The 18,256-nt window shown below is 40.4% G+C and overlaps 1 long non-coding RNA gene across 3 annotated transcripts; it reads right to left on the bottom strand.

The window, feature by feature from the left end:
* Positions 1–488: 488 nt before the first annotated feature.
* LOC310762020 lies at positions 489–16,015 on the bottom strand. 3 transcript variants are annotated; one of them, XR_014547792.1, is made up of 6 exons: positions 15,975–16,015; positions 15,729–15,848; positions 13,707–13,888; positions 3,727–3,838; positions 2,921–3,052; positions 489–613 (listed from the first exon to the last, which is right to left on the bottom strand). It is a non-coding gene; the product is annotated as an uncharacterized lncRNA (long non-coding RNA). The 3 variants fall into 3 exon arrangements; XR_014547793.1 differs by lacking the exon at positions 2,921–3,052 and having other exon boundaries at positions 495–613; XR_014547794.1 differs by lacking the exons at positions 2,921–3,052; positions 13,707–13,888 and having other exon boundaries at positions 495–613.
* Between the last annotated feature and the right edge of the window lie 2,241 nt (positions 16,016–18,256).

Below are 18,256 nucleotides of genomic sequence, written 5' to 3'. Positions count from 1 at the left end.
GCACTTCAACCTAGCTTTAAGATTTAGCTGGATATATTTATGTTCTGCTATGCACATCACAATGAACTGAGTATGTTCGCCTACACATTCTCTCTGCTTAAATTAACCCTGTGGAAACGGAGAGCAACAGGTTACCTCCATTTGAGGGGAAAAAATCTGCTCTTGGAATGTCAGAAAATAAAAAATCTCTGAGTGTGTGTGGGGGGGGGACCATTCAAATCTACACAAATTGATCAAGATTGCCTACTCGTGTATTATTTGTAGTCCTAAGGAATTTGATATTATTCACTTAAATGTAATATTACTTACAAAGTAAAATGTTGCTCCCGGGAACTCTGTTGATTCTAGCATGGCAAGATGCGAAAGAGGGAGAGGGCTTCTGCTTCTTTAATAGTACTGCTGAAATATCCTCTGCCCTCTATCTTACGTCCACCAAAGGCATGGGTGTAAGTCATTGCTGAGTGAGGTGGAGAAGCAGAAAGCACTGGCAGGATCAGGACCCTGTATTTTTTTCCAAGGACATTTAGAAAGGCAATTGCTAGAGACTGAACCCCCTACTTTACCAAAGATAAAGCATGTCAATATCATCTCTGTAAGTTGTATGTCTTGACTCCTGCAGAGTGAACAAAGATCAAAGGACTAAGTCAGCCATACACTAACAAAGATGAAATGGAGAAATTGGTTTCATTCATGCTATTTTCAGTTCTTATCTTAATCATTGTCAAGGGAAGATTCAGAGTGTACTATTTTCTGTCTCGGGCTTTGTTATGAAAATGAGACTACAGGAATTTAATCAGTACAGCTTGCAGAAAGTAGTGGCTGATCATTCTGCAATTTCTTTTAATGTTTATTACTGGATGTTCCTGGAGCTATTAAAAGAAAAGCACAACTGGACGGAAACCAGAATAGCTATAAAATATAATTAGAAGAACCCAAGAAATCACGCACTGGGGATGCCATTTTTATGGCCAAATATAGGCGCTTACTACAGATGACAAAGTAGTTATTTTTCAATTACACTAACTTGTGCTCCCGATAACGTACCTAGGCAGTTGCGTATGATTGCTCAGCAATTCAGAATGGCAAAATCTCAAGATGAGTTTTGGTGAAAATAGGTCCCCCCCCCACATCATCATCACCATTCATTCAGAGGCTGTAGCTGTCTAGCAGTCAGCTTAGCGCATGGGACACCATTCGCCCCCATCCCTGTAGAAGGAATGCAAGGTAAACATTGCCTTTAAGCCACCACCTACATTGCCTACTAAAGCAAGTTTCACAATGACTGGAAGGAGGACTCATCCAACAGGTTGGGGGAGGAGGCTGTGGCCTTTACCTTTAAGAATAAAAAAATCAAGACAGCCCTGAGTCTCAGTAGCATAAGATTTTCCCAAGAACATAGGAAGCTGCTTCGAGTTCAGTATTGTCAGCAATGACTGTCAGTGGTTTTAGGCTGGTGTTTCTCCCAGCCCTAACTGGGGACACCAGGGATTGAAGCTGTCACCTTTTGCATGCAAAGCATGCACGCTACCACTGAGCTGTGGTTTTTCCCCTGGAGTGCAGTGACAGAACTACTCCTGGTATTTTTGCTACTATTTCCCGTCCCCTCCTATTTGTGTCAACCTTTGCAGGAGCACTAATCTGCAGTGTCCCAGAAAAGGTCAGAATTCGACTTCATATTCGCCCTTATCCAAACCACTACTCTGCTCAGGCACTGATCCAGAACCTGTATGGCCCGCCTGATTCAGATGTAACAAACAGAACTGATTGTCATCAATATATATATTTTTTAACCATGAACTTAAGCTTGGTCCTGCTTTTAAAAACAGGAACTTCATTTATCCAGACCTGGCTTACAGACATTATTATATAAACACCTGTACATCACACCCCTCTCTAAATGTTGTTGTTTTGTATGCAATTGCCCTTTAGTCTCTATTACATATATGCCATTGATTTCTGAATGTTCATTGCCAAGTTTAATCCAATTACCATTTAAATGACAATACTTATACCGTTGTCTGTTAGGGATGAGTTGACATGAACCAGATCCACCCTACGTCTGGCCATTATCTAAACGGTTTGAGTGTGAATGAGTGAGTGCAAGAGCTGTGTGCTTGAATGTGCTGTATGTTCACAGTGAGGATGAGAGAGGGGGGAGGATGGAGAGACAAGAGGAATTCTAACAAGTGGGAGTTAGAAAACTGGGTGGACCTCTGCTCTGTGTGTCTAACTGTCCACATGTGTGGCTTGCAGTGGCATGTGGCCCTCAGAGGCTAATCATTCCTAAGTGTGCCCCAAGGCATAAAAAAGGTTAGCTAGCTCTGGTCTAAGGTCAGCATAGAGAGAGGTGCTCTTACCCAACCCTTCCCTCTCATATTGTGATGTGACCAAGAGCCAGGGTCATTTGTAACATGGAGTTTCTACTTTATGCAACTGAATCACAGGGGTTATGGCCATCCAATGTTTTATTCAACCCTGTTAGAATCCTTGCATGCTCCTTCCTGTTCCATTCTTCAGCCAATTAGTTCTATAAAAACATCATTTACCAGCAAGCCACCTACTTTTACATACTGGGCCTTTCTTCACCACCAGTTTTCTTTCTGACTGGCTGGACCATTTCTGTTCATCACAAAGCAACTGCTCAACTTCAGATGTTGTGACTGCTCACCGAGATAAACGTTTGGGCCTTTTTATTATTACCCTACAGTACTTGTTACTAAAATAGGAACTATTCTACCCAATAAAAAATTGAATAATATAATTGCAGAAACTTATCTTCTCTGACACATACCACTCTTTCATCAACCCACAGGTCTCTTTTTAAAGTAATGAGACCTTTTGAAGTTCAGAAAATGAGACTCTATTTTTAAAGTTGTTTTTGAAGCAGTCCTAATACACCCTATTCCATAGGCTACCTTACCATATCTTCTTCTAAAGTCTGTCGCCTTTCCCTTGTCTTTGTACAATTCCAGGAGATTTTTTTTGTTGTGTTTAGAGCACAAAAGACTATTAGTGCCAAAAATGTGAAGGATCTAAGACATGATAATTATTCCTGGAGTGGAAAGAAATAATGCTGTTGCAGTCAGGACCTCGAGATATGAAATGAGTTCTTGTTTTGCTTCTGATAAGAGGGAAAAGAGGATGTATTTCCTAGAGCTCTATCAAATGATTACAAATTGAGCTCACTATTTGGAAGCTACGGATCTAAACACAAGTCCTGCTGTGTATTTTGTAATCTATATTTTTACCTTTCAAAGTCATCTTTGATTTCACAACACTGGCAGGATTTGCTAGTATAAGTAATTGAAATGCTTGTGTTTTAACAGACGTTCCAATGATATATCCAAGCTTTCAAGCATCTGCTAAAGATAGCTTCTACTAAAGATATACTTTTCCTCCTACGAATTTCCCTCATTTTGGTCTATTATCCTAGCTGAATTGTACTTGACTAAAAAGCAGCTGTCAAATTCCCCACCCCAAACACACATGCTGTTCTGAGCAGTTCTGAACCTTCACAAGCAACCTGCTACTTGACTGAGCAAAGATTATATGCCTTTACTTGACAGGAGCTTTTTTTTGTATATAAAAAAAGTTCTTAAACCTTAATTTTTCTTTTTCATTATTAACCTGTTTAAACTTCAGAAATATTGCTTTCTTTGCTTAAACAATGAAATCCAGGTTACAACTAAACAATGAATTTCTGAAACCAAGATACAATCTTCTTACCTGTGATCCCCAATATGACCGATTTGAAGCTCCAAATATGTGTTCATATTATGTTAGCAAGCAAAGACCCTTCTTCTTAAACCAGGTAAGTATCTAACCCTATTGGGGGACACTAATTAGAAAACACAAGAGTTGAGATGGAAACCTTGGTACAATGAGATATTAGCTATACGGATCAAGTTTAATATAAAAATGAATTCTTTTTTGTTGTTTTTCAATATTTCAATGAGTTCATAGACAGCAATCCAGTCATGAAGAAAGGATTAATGACAAGTTATTAAGAACAGAGACTTCTGGGGTCACAATACAAACCTATTTCATCTCAAATAGTCATGACACTATATGTTCAGGATCTCCCTTTTTATCACAATTTCAGGTGAGGAAACATTTCCTGCTTCTAGTTATGTACTCTAACTCTGAAACAGAATCATGGGAGACACCCAAATGTCCACTTAATAAAAGGAGAAATGCTAAAGACATAACTTAGTAGGAGAGCACATACAATGTGTATAAAAGGTCATTGTTTCAATCTCAGGGATCTCAAGTGAAGATCTGGTACAAGGCAACTTTCAGTGTTCCCATATGGACCAACAATCTTCTTCATGACAGGATATCTCTTTCTATTTATAGCGAACACAAATGGTTCTTCCTTCTACATCTTTTCTGTAAAAGCAACTGCATGAGCATGTCGCAAACTAGCCTCAGGCTCTTTCCAAAAGATGTGTATCAATAGAGACATTTGAATTGAGAGTAATAGAATATGATGGTCGATGGAAAGGAATGAAGCCTTCATGTGTGAGCTGATGCCACCAATCGAAACCCAAATTGCACTGCTTGAGAAGGCTAGAGAGTATTCATGGTTGCTGGCATTGTACGGATATGGAAGGGGAGGAGGACGTGGAAGGCGTACAAGTTTTGCATGAGCAGATGCCAGCTAAGATGTACCATCAGCAGGTGGGCGATGGAGCGTGAGCTACAGCTGTGTTTGCTTTAGCGTTCATTTTATTTTGAATTATTTATAAAAAGCACTAGCAGCGATTTGGAATTTATTCAACGACATGCCCTATCAATGATTAGCTAATTTCTCTCCTGCAGACAAGTTTGATGGCAAGACGTGAGCTAGATAGCAGACAGGTGCTGAGTACCGCTCTGCTAGTTGGTTGTCACTGCTGTAGCATTAATGCAGGATGGAGGGACATGTTACACGGAAACACTGACTGAACTCTCTCTCTCTAATAGCAAACTGCAGAGCATCACAGCACTTAAAGAAGCACCTCAGGCAGCACCACTGGAGGTAATGTTATAAAAGAAATCAAAAGAATTGCTACAGAAACTGTATCTGCCTCGTGAAGTGGGATTTGTTGTATTGTGTAAAACAGCCCTGGTTTGTTCTTGAAGCCTTGACTTGTTTTATATAATATTGAAGTAAGGAATGCCACCAACAGAATTTGAAGCTTTGTCTGATAGCTGGGAGTAATGACATGATCCCTTCTTTTTTCTCCACTTGCAGCATATGGTCTCCTGGGGCTTCACTCACAAGCATTCAGTGACCAACTCATCATTTTTGAATCACTGATGTAGTAGAGAGCCAGTAAGATTTATCTGACAGAGTACAGTACACCGCTTTACATGATAGCCCCAAAATGTAGGTTATTTATTAGGGCTGTGCACAGATTGGGGCTTCAATTTGTACATCCAGAATGGGCCTGATCCAGTCTGGACCAGTCCAGACCTGTTCGACCCTGGACTGTGTACAATGTACTTGCAGCACACACATACAAGTACTAATAAAGACAAGAAACAGAAAACTGAACACAGCTGTAAAAAACTTGAGCCCAAATTTGGGGGAAGAGACACAGACAACAATTTTGTTTATGTTTTAATAAGAATGGAACTGGGATGGACTAGGTAAGGTTTACACATTCCAAGAGGCAGAACTAGGAGAGCATTGGGTGGAGTGGTGACATTTTAGGCTGGCTCCAAGGCTCTCATTAAGGAAAATCCAGCTCCTCCCCTCTAGGCAGTTATGGAGCACCTGCTCTGGTTCACCAGAAGTGGATTAGTCATGCTGACCACATGACCCGGAAGCTGTCTGCGGACAAATGCCGGCTACCTCAGCCTATAGAGCGAGATGAGTGCGCAACCCCAGAGTTGGTCACGACTGGACCTAATGGTCAGGGGTCCCTTTACCTTTACCTTTATATGTCTACAACAGTATGTGTAGCTGACTCTTGCTTATATGCCTTGCTCAACACATAGGGGGATGCAGGCAGTGGGACCACCAATGCTGGTAGCTGGGCAAGCAGGTATGACCCTGCTGTTACTCCACCTGTAAATTATACATGTGTGGTTTAATCTGTGGAGGGAAATCTGGGTTGGACTTGAATTTGTATGGTCAGGAGATGAAGAAGATTTCCATGGATTTACTGGGCACTGTTGCATAGATCCCCTTTTCTCCATCTCAAAGGATCATTATGAGAGTATATGCAAACAAAAGTGTAGTAAGCGCACAATTTATGTGCATTTAACCTGTGTGCATGCAGTTTTACACACTGGGCAATAAAAATTAAATAAATTTTAAAACAGGAGAAAATGAGGTGGGAATCCAGGGGGGAAAGACGATCCCTGGGCTGTAACCTCCATGTAAGTTTTGGACTTACTGTAGTACATGAAGTGCAGGGAGCTGTTTCCTGTCCTCCACATCTGTGTATTGTTTTGGTCTAGATTGCAAGTTTTTATTACAAGCAAAATATATTTTTTTATAAAGGTAAAACATTTCTAGACATAAGACTACAAATGTAGGCCTTGCTTCCTTGCGCTTTGTTACAAAGTCTTGCTGACTGGTGTCTGCCACTTCTGACTAACAACATTTCCTCTCCAGTTCTTAAAGAGACAATGAACTATTCCCACAATCTGGTGGGTAAATAATAGTGTGCCCAGCAGTAGAAGGAAGGCAATCCCTTTTGGCAGTAGGTTGTCTCTTTATTTTGTGCCTATTGACAGGTCCCCCCAACTTTCTCCAAAGAGGGGCCATTTTGACTCAGCCCCATGCAGCTGAACTCATACTGTAAAGAAAGAAGCAGTCTTCAATAAATTGCTACAATGGATTCTGCCTTCTTATGACTTGCTCCATTTATAGTTTTCTGTTTTCTTCTCGTTCTGGTTACCTTCTTGTGATTCACACTTTCTCAGCTACTGCAACCGCCAACAATGATGCTATATAAGCAGAATGCAAGATTGCACTAAATTTAAAGAGACAGACTATTCAGTCACACTTACTTTGGTGAGAATCCTGTCTCTTCCAGATTTGGAAATGGGTGTGAAAGATCAAGGAGCACAAAAACCCTCCTTTTTATAGATTGAAAGCCCTTTTCTCAATGCATTGTAAAATCTTACGACCAGATTTTTTGGTCTCAGAACATTTATTGGGAAGTTAGTTTCATTGATTTCAAAGTAATTTATTTTCCTGAAAGTGTGCTTGGGATCACAGACGTGCAATACTAAAATTTGCTGTATAAACCAAATTATGATTGACCCCCCCCAAAAAAGACGAAGAAATTACACATAAAAGTGATACAATAAATGATATATCAGAAAATAAAAACATTTAAAGCAATGCAGAGAAATATATATATTTTCTTGTGTGTGTGTTTTACTATGGTGGTCACAAGAATAAGAGCCATGTTGATTCCAAACTACTCCAGTGCATGCATGCACTGAAAAGCATGCATGCCCTTCTACATTTATTACCCCAAATGGGCTTTTAGTGTTCCACCACAGATCATTCTAAAATGCAGGCTATACACACTATCAATTCAGCAAAATGACAAGGAGATGGGTTGCAGCTTCAACATCCTAAAGTATACATGATCATGCACAAACATGTGCACAGCTTGTTTACTCGCCCTGAGCTCTGGAGTATACCAGGGAGCCAAAAGGGGTCCACAAAGTGAGAGAGGATGCTTGGGGCGATTGTGTTAATGACCTGAGCCATTTGGATGTTCCATAGGTTGACCAGGGCTTCGACAAGAGTGCCTGTCATAGCAGCTGGAAAATCCCACAGAGCCATCTGGAAACCCACTGGATCCATAAGCGTTTGACGGCTGAGCATCTTAATAGGTCCCCTGCTTGTGCAGAGAATAAAAGGTGCTGAAAGCCTAAATCTCAACAGGAAGTGATCTGATCCTGACAAGGGACTGGCATCAATACCCCACTCACTTCCAGATCACCTTCTTCCTGCCCAGCTGAGAAAACAAGATCCAGAGTGTGGCCTGCCATAAGCATTGGATCGGTGACATGTTGGGACAGCCCCACGGTCACCATGAGCCACTCCAGAGCCAGTTGCGTTGGCATGGATGTTGATTGCTTGTATCTCCTTTGTAAATAATAGTAGGCAAGTTTAGACACCAAGAAGAGAGGGGGGAATTGAGTCTGTATCTTTTTATTATACCTTTGGTGCCAACGCTTTGATTTAGAGGATAATTTCAGGCTGAACACATTGTACTTCTCTAGGGCATTCTGTGTTATGTATGGGTCTCACATCATGGCCTACTAAGGCATTTAGTGATACTCAAGCCCCTCTTTCTGAGCAATATTGAATATAAATATAGAGCAGAGAATGTAGATACTTTGGAATAAAAACAGTAGATAGCAGGAAAATAGCCTCCTGTTCCCCATTCAGGAAGAAACAAAAACACTGAGATTCACAGCAGACAGCAATCAATTATTGGGACACAGTGGGAGCTAAGAAAGAAAACCCCCACTCTGCTCTTTCCTCAATCTCTTCTCATGACCAAGATTGTAACATGAATAGGAAATGGCATGAGTTTAACCTATGCTCATTGCAACCCTTCAGATGCAATCTTGTGTTCTGTTTTCAATGCTGAAATGCATGTAATACTTTAGGGAAGGGCACTTTCAAGTATAGTCCTCTGTGGAGATGCATTCTGATTATTGTTCAGACCATTTTTTCCCCACAGCTGTAGGTATCATTTGGTTATACATTCTCCAAAAGTGCCGACTTCACTTTGTTCTCCTTTGTAGCAAAGCCCACAAAGCTATTTTAAAAATGTATTCATTGCCCTGCCCTAGATGCACAAGACTAAATCAATTTAGCTTTACCCACGATTTCATATAATGCACAATTATCATTCCAGGATCATATAGCTTTATGATCACTTCTATAGGGCAGTAGAGGCCCACACAGAATAGTCTGTATCCCCCAAATAAGCACAGCTTTTTGCTGTCCTGGGTGTATGTAAACTGTTCATTAATTAATCACTTTTAATAGTTCGCGTTTGTTTGCCTTAAATATCCAGCCACCTAAGTGACAAAAAAGGGGTGTAAAGCCCAAAATAACTCAAACAAAATGTAAAGCTTTAGGGTCTAATTTCGTATTGGGAGCTACGGCTGGATTAAATGACATGAATGATTGATTATAGCCTAATATCTATTTGTCTCAGAAGGCTGGTATCTTTTATTCATATAAAAACTAGTGTGCATAATTTATGAAACAATGCAGCTTCCCTTCTGCCCTGTCCCCACCTTTTTTTGGGGGGGTTAACATTTTTCTTCAAAGAATCCCAATTTTATCACCAAACTCATTTAATCCCTTGCACTTGATTAGACATAACACCCCCTCAATCCATGTCATACTTCAGTAGCAATTGTGGGGTTTGTTTCCACAAGATGTGAAGATGGCCACCAACTTAAATGGAATTAAAAGGAGATTAGATAAATTGGTGAAGGATAAGGCTCTATCTGAATCACGCTTACTTGTTTTTTAAATTATTTGCCTTAAATCTTTTATCTTATTTTTGTGGTGGTTTGTTGTGTGGAATAATATAGGAGAAAGCTACTGGCCAGGAGTCGTGACTTTTTATACCTTAATACTGAGTTCACTCAGCCTCACAAACATTGAGAAATACGAAGCACCCCCATTTTTTAAAGAAATGATGCCCACGGAATCATGAATTGCAAATTGAGTGCTGATACAGTCATAGCTGAGAAATGATGGGTGGAGAAAGGACGTGGCAAGCGATGCCTGAGCTGGTGCTGACTGAGCAGAAAACGATGCAGTTTCCAACTGATTTTCGTTGCTTCCTGCATCCTGGAAACTCTACTATTAAAATCTGTCTTCTGCCTAGTCAAGTGGAAGTTAAGAAACATTGAACCTTGAGCATGCTACTGCAAACATACTAATATGTTTCAGCATACACTTTGTATGCCCCCCCCCCCCGTTTTTGCCAGCAATTCTTCTGGCTGCTGCACTGGCACTGTAGCCAGAGAGAAGCAGACTCAACCAGGCCATAGTTACAAGCATGAATGGACAACGCTGTCCATTTCAGTTTGTCCATGCACCCAGTCTTAAATTCAGTTCTCTGCATTTCCACAGCAATTTGCAAATCCTCATGAAAATTAATCAGCATGTTAGAGTGAATATCTCCTACTATAACATATTTGTATGACGTTTTGACTAATATACCCATTTTTGGGTATACGGCTTTGAATATATATAATACATACTAAGGTTATTTTCACTTATATAATCATTTTTATACATCCCTTTCCTTAATATATACATTTTTGTACACAGGGCTTCTTTAAATTCTTCTTGAATACTTATTGTCAGTAGTGCATAGCATCCACAGGGGTTCTCTTGTTTTATGTAAAGTATCTGGACAGATGACTAACCTGTGACTCTCTCAATGTTGTTGGACGTAAACTCCCATAGCTATAGCCACCATGGCCAATAGACAGAGCTGATGGGAAGTGAAGTCCAACAATGTCTGGAGGGACACAGGTTTCCCATCCCTGCTCTAAATCCTTTGGTACAGGAACCAGAATTTTCTTTTATGTTTGCAATGACTAGAAGGCTGAAGAGTTTGATGAGGAATGGGACTTGAAGGCTTAATCTGTAACAATCATGACCTCAACCTTTCCACTTTATCGTGTGCTATTTAGGAAACTTGTGTGTCATTCAATTTGTTTATTTGATGCTAAAGAAAATCTCTCTTATCAAAATGGGTTGGAGGCAACCTCACAATCTTATTATAAATAGAAAGAAATACAAGGATGAGAGAACATAATGTCAGAAATGATAAAAATCTAGTATGTACCACCAACACAAGTACTAATTTTATTATGAAGCTAAAATGTTCATATATTTAATAAATGGAAGTTTCAGTAAGAATTTTCACTGAATTGAGAACAAATACAAACGGCGTTTCCGTGTGATGCTCTGGTTCGCCAGAAGCGGCTTAGTCATGCTGGCCACATGACCCAGAAGCTGTCTGCAGACAAACACCAGCTCTCTTGGCCAGTAAAGCGAGATGAGCGCCGCAACCCCAGACTTGTCCGTGACTGGACTTAACGGTCAGGGTTCCCTTTACCTTTACCTTTTATGATGCATCAATGAAAAATATTATCTCCAGATAAGATTTTACAGTCAATGATAGACATAGCATAGACCCAATATTATACTCTCATAATTCCTTATTGAGAACTATTTAGAAGTGCTAATCCAGATTGCAAATTACCACAGGTTGAATAACAAACCATGTATGTATAGTGGTACCTTGTTTTGAGTCTGGGATCCGTTCCAGAGCCCTGGACACTCGACGAAAAGGATGCTCGACAAAGCGCCGCTCTGTGCACGCACATGGAGCAGTTTGCGCTTCTGCGCATGAATGAGCGGCAAACCCAGAAGGCACCTGTTCCGGTACTTCCGGGTTGGCCGTGGATGTCAGCTGAAATGGATGCTTGACAGGGCGGACTTATACGGAGGTACCACTGTATGGCTATTTATTCTGTCTATGCTTAGCCTCTTATTCACTGTAGAACATGTCTATCAAGGTGCAAAAATCTTTCCAAACTACAACTTTGAGAAGTTATAACTATTAACTATTTTTTTCAGTAATGGCTTCATTTTAACACATAGTTAATATTTTCTAAGCTAGTTACAGCACATTTGATAATGCAGTTCTCAGCCATCATAAAAGCATAAGGAAAGCTTGTTGACAATGTCCCATCTAGTCCAGTATCCTGTTCTCAAATGTCCAACCAGAGGAGCATTAGCCAGGTGATTTAAAGGATTATCTCTTTAAATGTCAACAAATTTAGATCCTTGATTGGATTATGACCACTGTCATATTTATACTGTGATTAGATTAATACATCAGTTTTGGCTCATACTTCATACATTAAACGACATTAGTTTGTTAGTGTCACAAATCCTGGTAGTTTTAATGGAATAGAGTTTGTATTTAGTTCTTGATGAGGATAAAACATCTGTCTCATGTGCAACTTTAGTCAGTCTGTGTTTATATTATATCCTCCACAAAGCTCAATACTACTTTCCAAGAAATACAGAGTTATTTAGTTTGTGTTTATATCATGCCATGTAAATTCCAAAGCAGTCCCGCTAAAGGACAGTTTGGGAGTACAAGACACTACAGGAAACTGGCATTTCTGGTTGCAAAAATCCTCTGGCTGCTGCTGAGTCATGAGAAGATCTGGCCTTAGCCACATATATGCAGTTTATTAAACTCTGATTTCACTGCTCATTTCAGCTTCATGACAAATCATGTTATTGTAAAAAGTCTAAGCTGTAACTACAACAAGAAATCTACTTCTACCTGAAATATATTATAAAGAGACAAACAATTCAAACCCCAAAGGGCTGGTTCCAAAGGAACCTGCCACTATTAAAACATTTTTTCCTCTCCCACCAAGGACTACATGCATAACCTGAATCCACATACACACACACACCACCAATATTTCATAACTTGCAACTCTCAGTTCAAACAGAAATGATCTCATAAAAGTCCCACATTTCACTCTTCTAATAACACGATATGTCAAAGAATAAGATCTCATTACCTTAACCATTGATTTGTCTCAGGTGTTGGCAAAAGAGAGAGAATATTTTAGGAGTTTCAGCAAGGAAGATAAAAAACAGAGTCTGCCTGAATTTTCAAAGTATTGATCAGCTCAAAAACTCATGTGCAACAGCCCCATAATCAGAGGCATTGAACACAGACTCCCACTGGGTGATGGAAACGGTTTCTTCAACTTCACATTTTTCCTGCAGATAAATCTATCTTAGGTTTGTTTACACCGACACGAGATGCAGAAATAAGAACTGAAAAGATCAAACTTTCCCTAGTGGGTGTTTTACAGGTAGCACCCCAAATGCCATCATAGCTTACTTGCTTAATGCACAAGGAGAAGATGTGGCCTGTTGAATACTACTGTACATAATAATAGCTGCCAAATTTTAACTTTTTAATCATAAGCATTACGTCCTCAAGGGTGATACCCTTCCGAATAACAGGTTTTCAAATGGTAATGTTTCTTGGTCAGACTTCATAGCCCTAACAAATACATGCACAAAATGAAGAGAATGCTCTTTCTGTAAAATGCAACTTGTAAAGACTACTACCGAACATGTTGATACTGAATGAACAATGCCATTGGGTGGTATCAACTAAATAAGCTTAAGAGCAGGAACCACCTTGTATGAGATTTTTGTAAGTGAACCGCCCTGGGATCTCTGGATGAAGGGCAGTATACAAATTTAATAGATAATAATAATAATGCCTCTTGCATTCAGTGCACATCATATATACTAACAGAGTACGTACTCCATGCTTTGAATGTGGCAGTTTATTTAAATCATTTATACCTCATCCTTTCTCTGCAGAGCTCAAGGCAGCTAATGACAAAGATAAAATAATAAACTGACGATTTAAAACAACATACACAATATACCAATAACATATTAAAACAGCCTCAGAATGTAACAAATTACTACAATAAATTTGTATAAAAAGCAGAGATAGTTAAAAACCAAATTCAGTAATGCAATAATGCACGTTCCAAATGCTATTTTTGATGACTGACAGCTAAATATGTGAACTGGTTCTATGGGAAAGCATTGCATTTGAGGTAGCATATGGTGATCAGAAAAGTATTACCTGCAGCATTATATCTATGATGACTCATTCTCCCATGTGATGTTACAGATCAAGTAATGAACATTCATGTGTGAAACAACCCTTAGGACAGGCTTGGGGACTCTGTGCCCTCCCCATTTGTTGTTGGGTTCCAGATTCCTTCAGCTCCAGTCAGCATAACTCGTAGTCAGGGATGATGGGAGCTGTAGTCCAACAACATCAAATCACCAAACTAAAGAAGTTGTTCTTTGCAGAAAAGCACAATGAGAAGAGAAAATAGTTTGCATAGTTCTTAGCAACCATTTGCTGTTGTTACTGAGAACGTGCCAATAGAGAGTCATTTAGACGAAGCTTTTCTGCTGCTCTTCCAGCTTTCCAGCTTGGTTACCCATATTCCACTCCTTAATTTATTTTTGTGTTGTACTACACAAATGTGCCAAAGGCCTCACATTTCTCATTCGCAGGAAGCTTTCCAAGGCCAAGATACTCTTTGCTTCTAGCAAACATTGCCATTCCAAGCACTTCCTAATTGAACTGTCACAGCTCATGCTGTTCCCATTATTTTATTTCAGACCCCCAAAAAGCAGAGGCAAGTTCCCCTTGTGAACTATGAGAAGGCCTTCTGCACAGGAAGAATGAAATGCTAATGATGACTCAGAAGGTATTCACTAATAATGAATGGCGACAACCTTGTGGCAAGATGGATAGAGCGGAGAGATGCACATTGAGCTGAAAGAAGCATTCCAGTGAGTCTACTAGAGACTAAATAATCCTTATGGTGTTCTTTCCAGACCTCTTTGATAGGCAAGGAATTAATCGTGGTAAGACAGAACAAGGGCTTTAAGGGCTATCTGCATCACAGCACACACTTAATTTGCAGCATGTGGTTAAGGGTACCGGTGTTGTTTTTCATGAGCTTGAGAAGCCAGAGAGGCAGTTGGCAACTAAGGCCCCTTGGCTCAAGAGGACCTCCTGATTCAGAGAACCAGCTTCCCAAGTTCATGTCAGAACTACATCATTCAGAGGATGATGGCCCATGACAGGGAGGAGCCACGAGCTCTAAGGCAAAGCTATGCAGCTCACAAAAGGTGGGTGAGAGATTGCTTGAATGGGTGGATAGGGATGTTGGGAATTGGACGCAAGCTAGCCAGGGTGGTTAGTTGGTTAAGTCCGAGAGGTGACTCCTTAGAGGCATCCACCTCACAGCTGTGATAAAGAAAGGTTTATATTGCCTTTTCACACTGGAGAGCCAGTGTGGTGTAGTGGTTAAGAGCAGTGGGCTTGTATTCTGGTGAACTGGCTTCAATTCCTCGCTCCTCCACACGCAGCTGCTGGGTGACCTTGGGCCAGTCACACTTCTTTGGAGTCTCTCAGCCCCACTCACCTCACAGAGTGTGTGTTGTGGGGGATGAAGGGAAAGGAGATTGTTAGCCGCTTTGAGACTCCTTAGGGTAGTGATAAGGTGGGATATCAAATCCAAACTCTTCTTCTTTTCGAGCCTTGACCCTATTGTGTCTTAACCACCTGGACAATCAGGGCTCAAGGAGCAGGACTGTACCTCCTGTGCTTCAAAGGTATTCTGCTGTGCTTTGGTCCCACTCAACAACCCAGTCACAGCATTTGGTACCAGCTTCAGCTTCTGGATCAGTCCCAAGAGAACCCCCATATTGAGTGTGTTACAGTAGTGCAGCAGTGAAATGATAAAAATGCCTACATGGGAGGAGAAATATGGCGCTTTTATGAGCACCCTGTTTCACCACAGGAACCAGGTATTTTGTTAGTACATATGTTTCCTTGGGTGTAGGGAGGAGTTGGTATCAGCCTGATGTTGGGACATTCCCCTTTCTGCCAAATATTCCTCTTGGTTCCTCTTAGCTTCTAATAGAAGCTATTAGATTTGCCTCTCTTACAAATGTTCTCAATGCAGCTCTAGCTTCCAGCCAAGCAAGCTGCCTGGCAGCGTGGCATCTTAAAGCTGTCACTTTACCACTGACTTCCCATGCAATAATTTCAAATGCCTGGAGAACACTAACCAAAACATACCTGGGGGAGAGCAGTTGGACTCTAGTTCAAGTGAGCAAAGGTCAGACCTCAGCTGTAGGCAGAAATGAAGTATCTCTCTTAGGTATCAAAATTTGTCTCTGTAATATTCAATTTTAAAGGCTGTCAAACAGAAGATCAGTCATTTCACACTGTAACAAGAATAGACATCCAAAAGCGTTCCTGAACATTGCTTTATCTTTGAAGCTGAGGATTTTAAAATCATCTTTAAAAATGAGAACTACTCGCCCCTTTTCCAGCTATCTCCACATACACTCCAAGCTGAAGCTTAAAGAAAGAACATAACATAAGAATAAGCATAATGTAAGAGAAGTCAGATATTGGATATTGTGGTCCCCACTGGGTCATCTTGGGCTATGTGATCCTCAACTCTCAGCCTAACCTACCTCACAAGGTAGTTGTGAGGATGATTTTAGGAGGGCAAGGACCTTTTATGCCTCATGGGAGATAAATGTAATAAATAAATAAATCCTTTGCTGAATTACACCAACAATAAATCTTTTTATTAATGTTAAGGAACCAGAAATCACCTAAGATATTTTTTTCCTATTTTGCATTTCGCCCCTTGAAGGGAGTTTTTCTTTCTGCTGAATATATAAACAATTCTGACATGTTATATACACTGCTACACACATTATTAAATGTCTTGTTGTATGCTACGCACAAACTAACCAGCACATGAACAGATACCGGTACAAACAACAATGCATATAACTGTATAAAAATGCTTATATATGAAATTATGAAATTATGCTGCGGATGTACAGTACCATAGGTTCGAAACCAGATTTTGGAACATAGGTGAACTCCAGATTTGTTCTGAATGTTCTCTTGATCAGTCTCATGGGCTAACCCTACACATTCTAGGGCTAGGGGTAGAGAACTGCTTTCAGCCCAAGGATCACACTCCTTCTGGGCAACCTATTGGGAGCTGCATAGCAGTGGTGAGCAGGAGCAGGTGCAGGGGCAAAAGTGGGTGAAGCAACAAATTTAATTTTAGTGGGCTAGTTTCTACACACAGAGACAACTCTCTCGATCCTCCATTGAAGCAAGCATGAGTCATTATCAGAGTTCAAGGACACATTCCTGCCTAACAAAAACACCCAGGGGAGATGTAAAGCAAGGCCACTGAGAAATGTACCCTGGAGAAAGAGGATATGGCCTCAGAAAAGTTTCAAGGGCCAGATAGAGCAAGGGCCATAATGTGACCGTGGGCCTGTGGTTCTCCACTCTTGTTCTAGGGTCTTGAGACAGAAAAAAAGCTAGGCAGATCTTTAAGGAAACTTAATGGTGGATTAATTTCTTTGTCTTGTTGATACCAGTTCATCAACTTTGAAAGACGGGACATTGTTCTGAGAGACGCAAGAGACTAAACCCTTCCATTAATAGGCCATACCATCAAACCAAATCAAAGGAACACTCTATTTAACGAACTATCCTAAATTAATCATGCTAATATAATAACTATTTCTTTTTGGTAAAACTGTTCTTTGTTTTACAAGGATTCTGTAAGGCCACAGGGAACTAGTGATAGAGTATATATAATATTATATTCTTTCGCTGAACATTTTTCATTCACTTTTGACTCTAAAAGGCCAGTTAACTCAAGGGCTGTACAGCAGGGCTATTTGCATCCTAATTAGAACAGCCTGTTCTGGCCTCATATTTCATTTGTTCTACGCAGCACCAGGCTTTTCCAGTAGCTAAATGGCAGCCTAGGGTTGTACCAGCATCTATTTTTTTTTACTTTACATTTGCCATGAACATTTATGCCTAAAGAAGAAGGTATAATTCAAAAGCTTACATTCAGTGGTCATCATCTGAAGTGCTGTGCAGGGATTATGCAAGACGGCCAAGTGCTCCCAAAACTGAAGGGACCTTTGGGAGCAACCATAGATGTGGCATAAGGAAGTATGCCTGAAAGGAAACTGAGGAAGGCCTCCGTGCCTGCTCAGAAGATCATGGCATGCACATGTTTGGCTCCTGACCAATAAGGTTAGCCTCTCAGTCCTTCTTTGCAAATTAATTACTCCCGTATTTTATTATTAGAGAGGAAAATGTTTTATTGACCCATGTGGGGAGGAGATGAGGGGATCACTCAAACCAGCAAGCCGCAATGCTTCTGTAGATGGAACGTTTGCAATAGTGTGAACCCTACAACTTAAAAGTGCCTAAGAAAAAAAAGTTTTTCAAACAACAACAAAAAGAATGTTTTTTTTCCATAATTGAACTATTTTATCTTCCTGACTCTTTCGTTTTCCTGCTTTTTTTGGAGGTGGCAGCCATTTTGTGAAAGGTCATATTCCTGGTGGTAGCCATTTCTGACTGAGGCACTCAGCAATCTGAAAATTGAAAATGTGTCCCCAGACCCAAAAAAGGTGGTGACCACTGTCTTGGACCATCACCTACACCAGGGAATGGGATTCTGTGGCCCTCCAGATGTTGCTGGACTTAACTTTACCCCAGATACCAGGGCTACAGGTTCGCCATACCTGCCTTACATCATTCCT

This window comes from Podarcis filfolensis (genome assembly GCF_964270895.1).
Source record: "Podarcis filfolensis genome assembly, chromosome: 4".
NCBI lineage: Eukaryota > Metazoa > Chordata > Lepidosauria > Squamata > Lacertidae > Podarcis > Podarcis filfolensis.
Note: the sequence above shows the minus strand (reverse complement) of the source record. Positions and strands in the feature narration are given on the sequence as shown.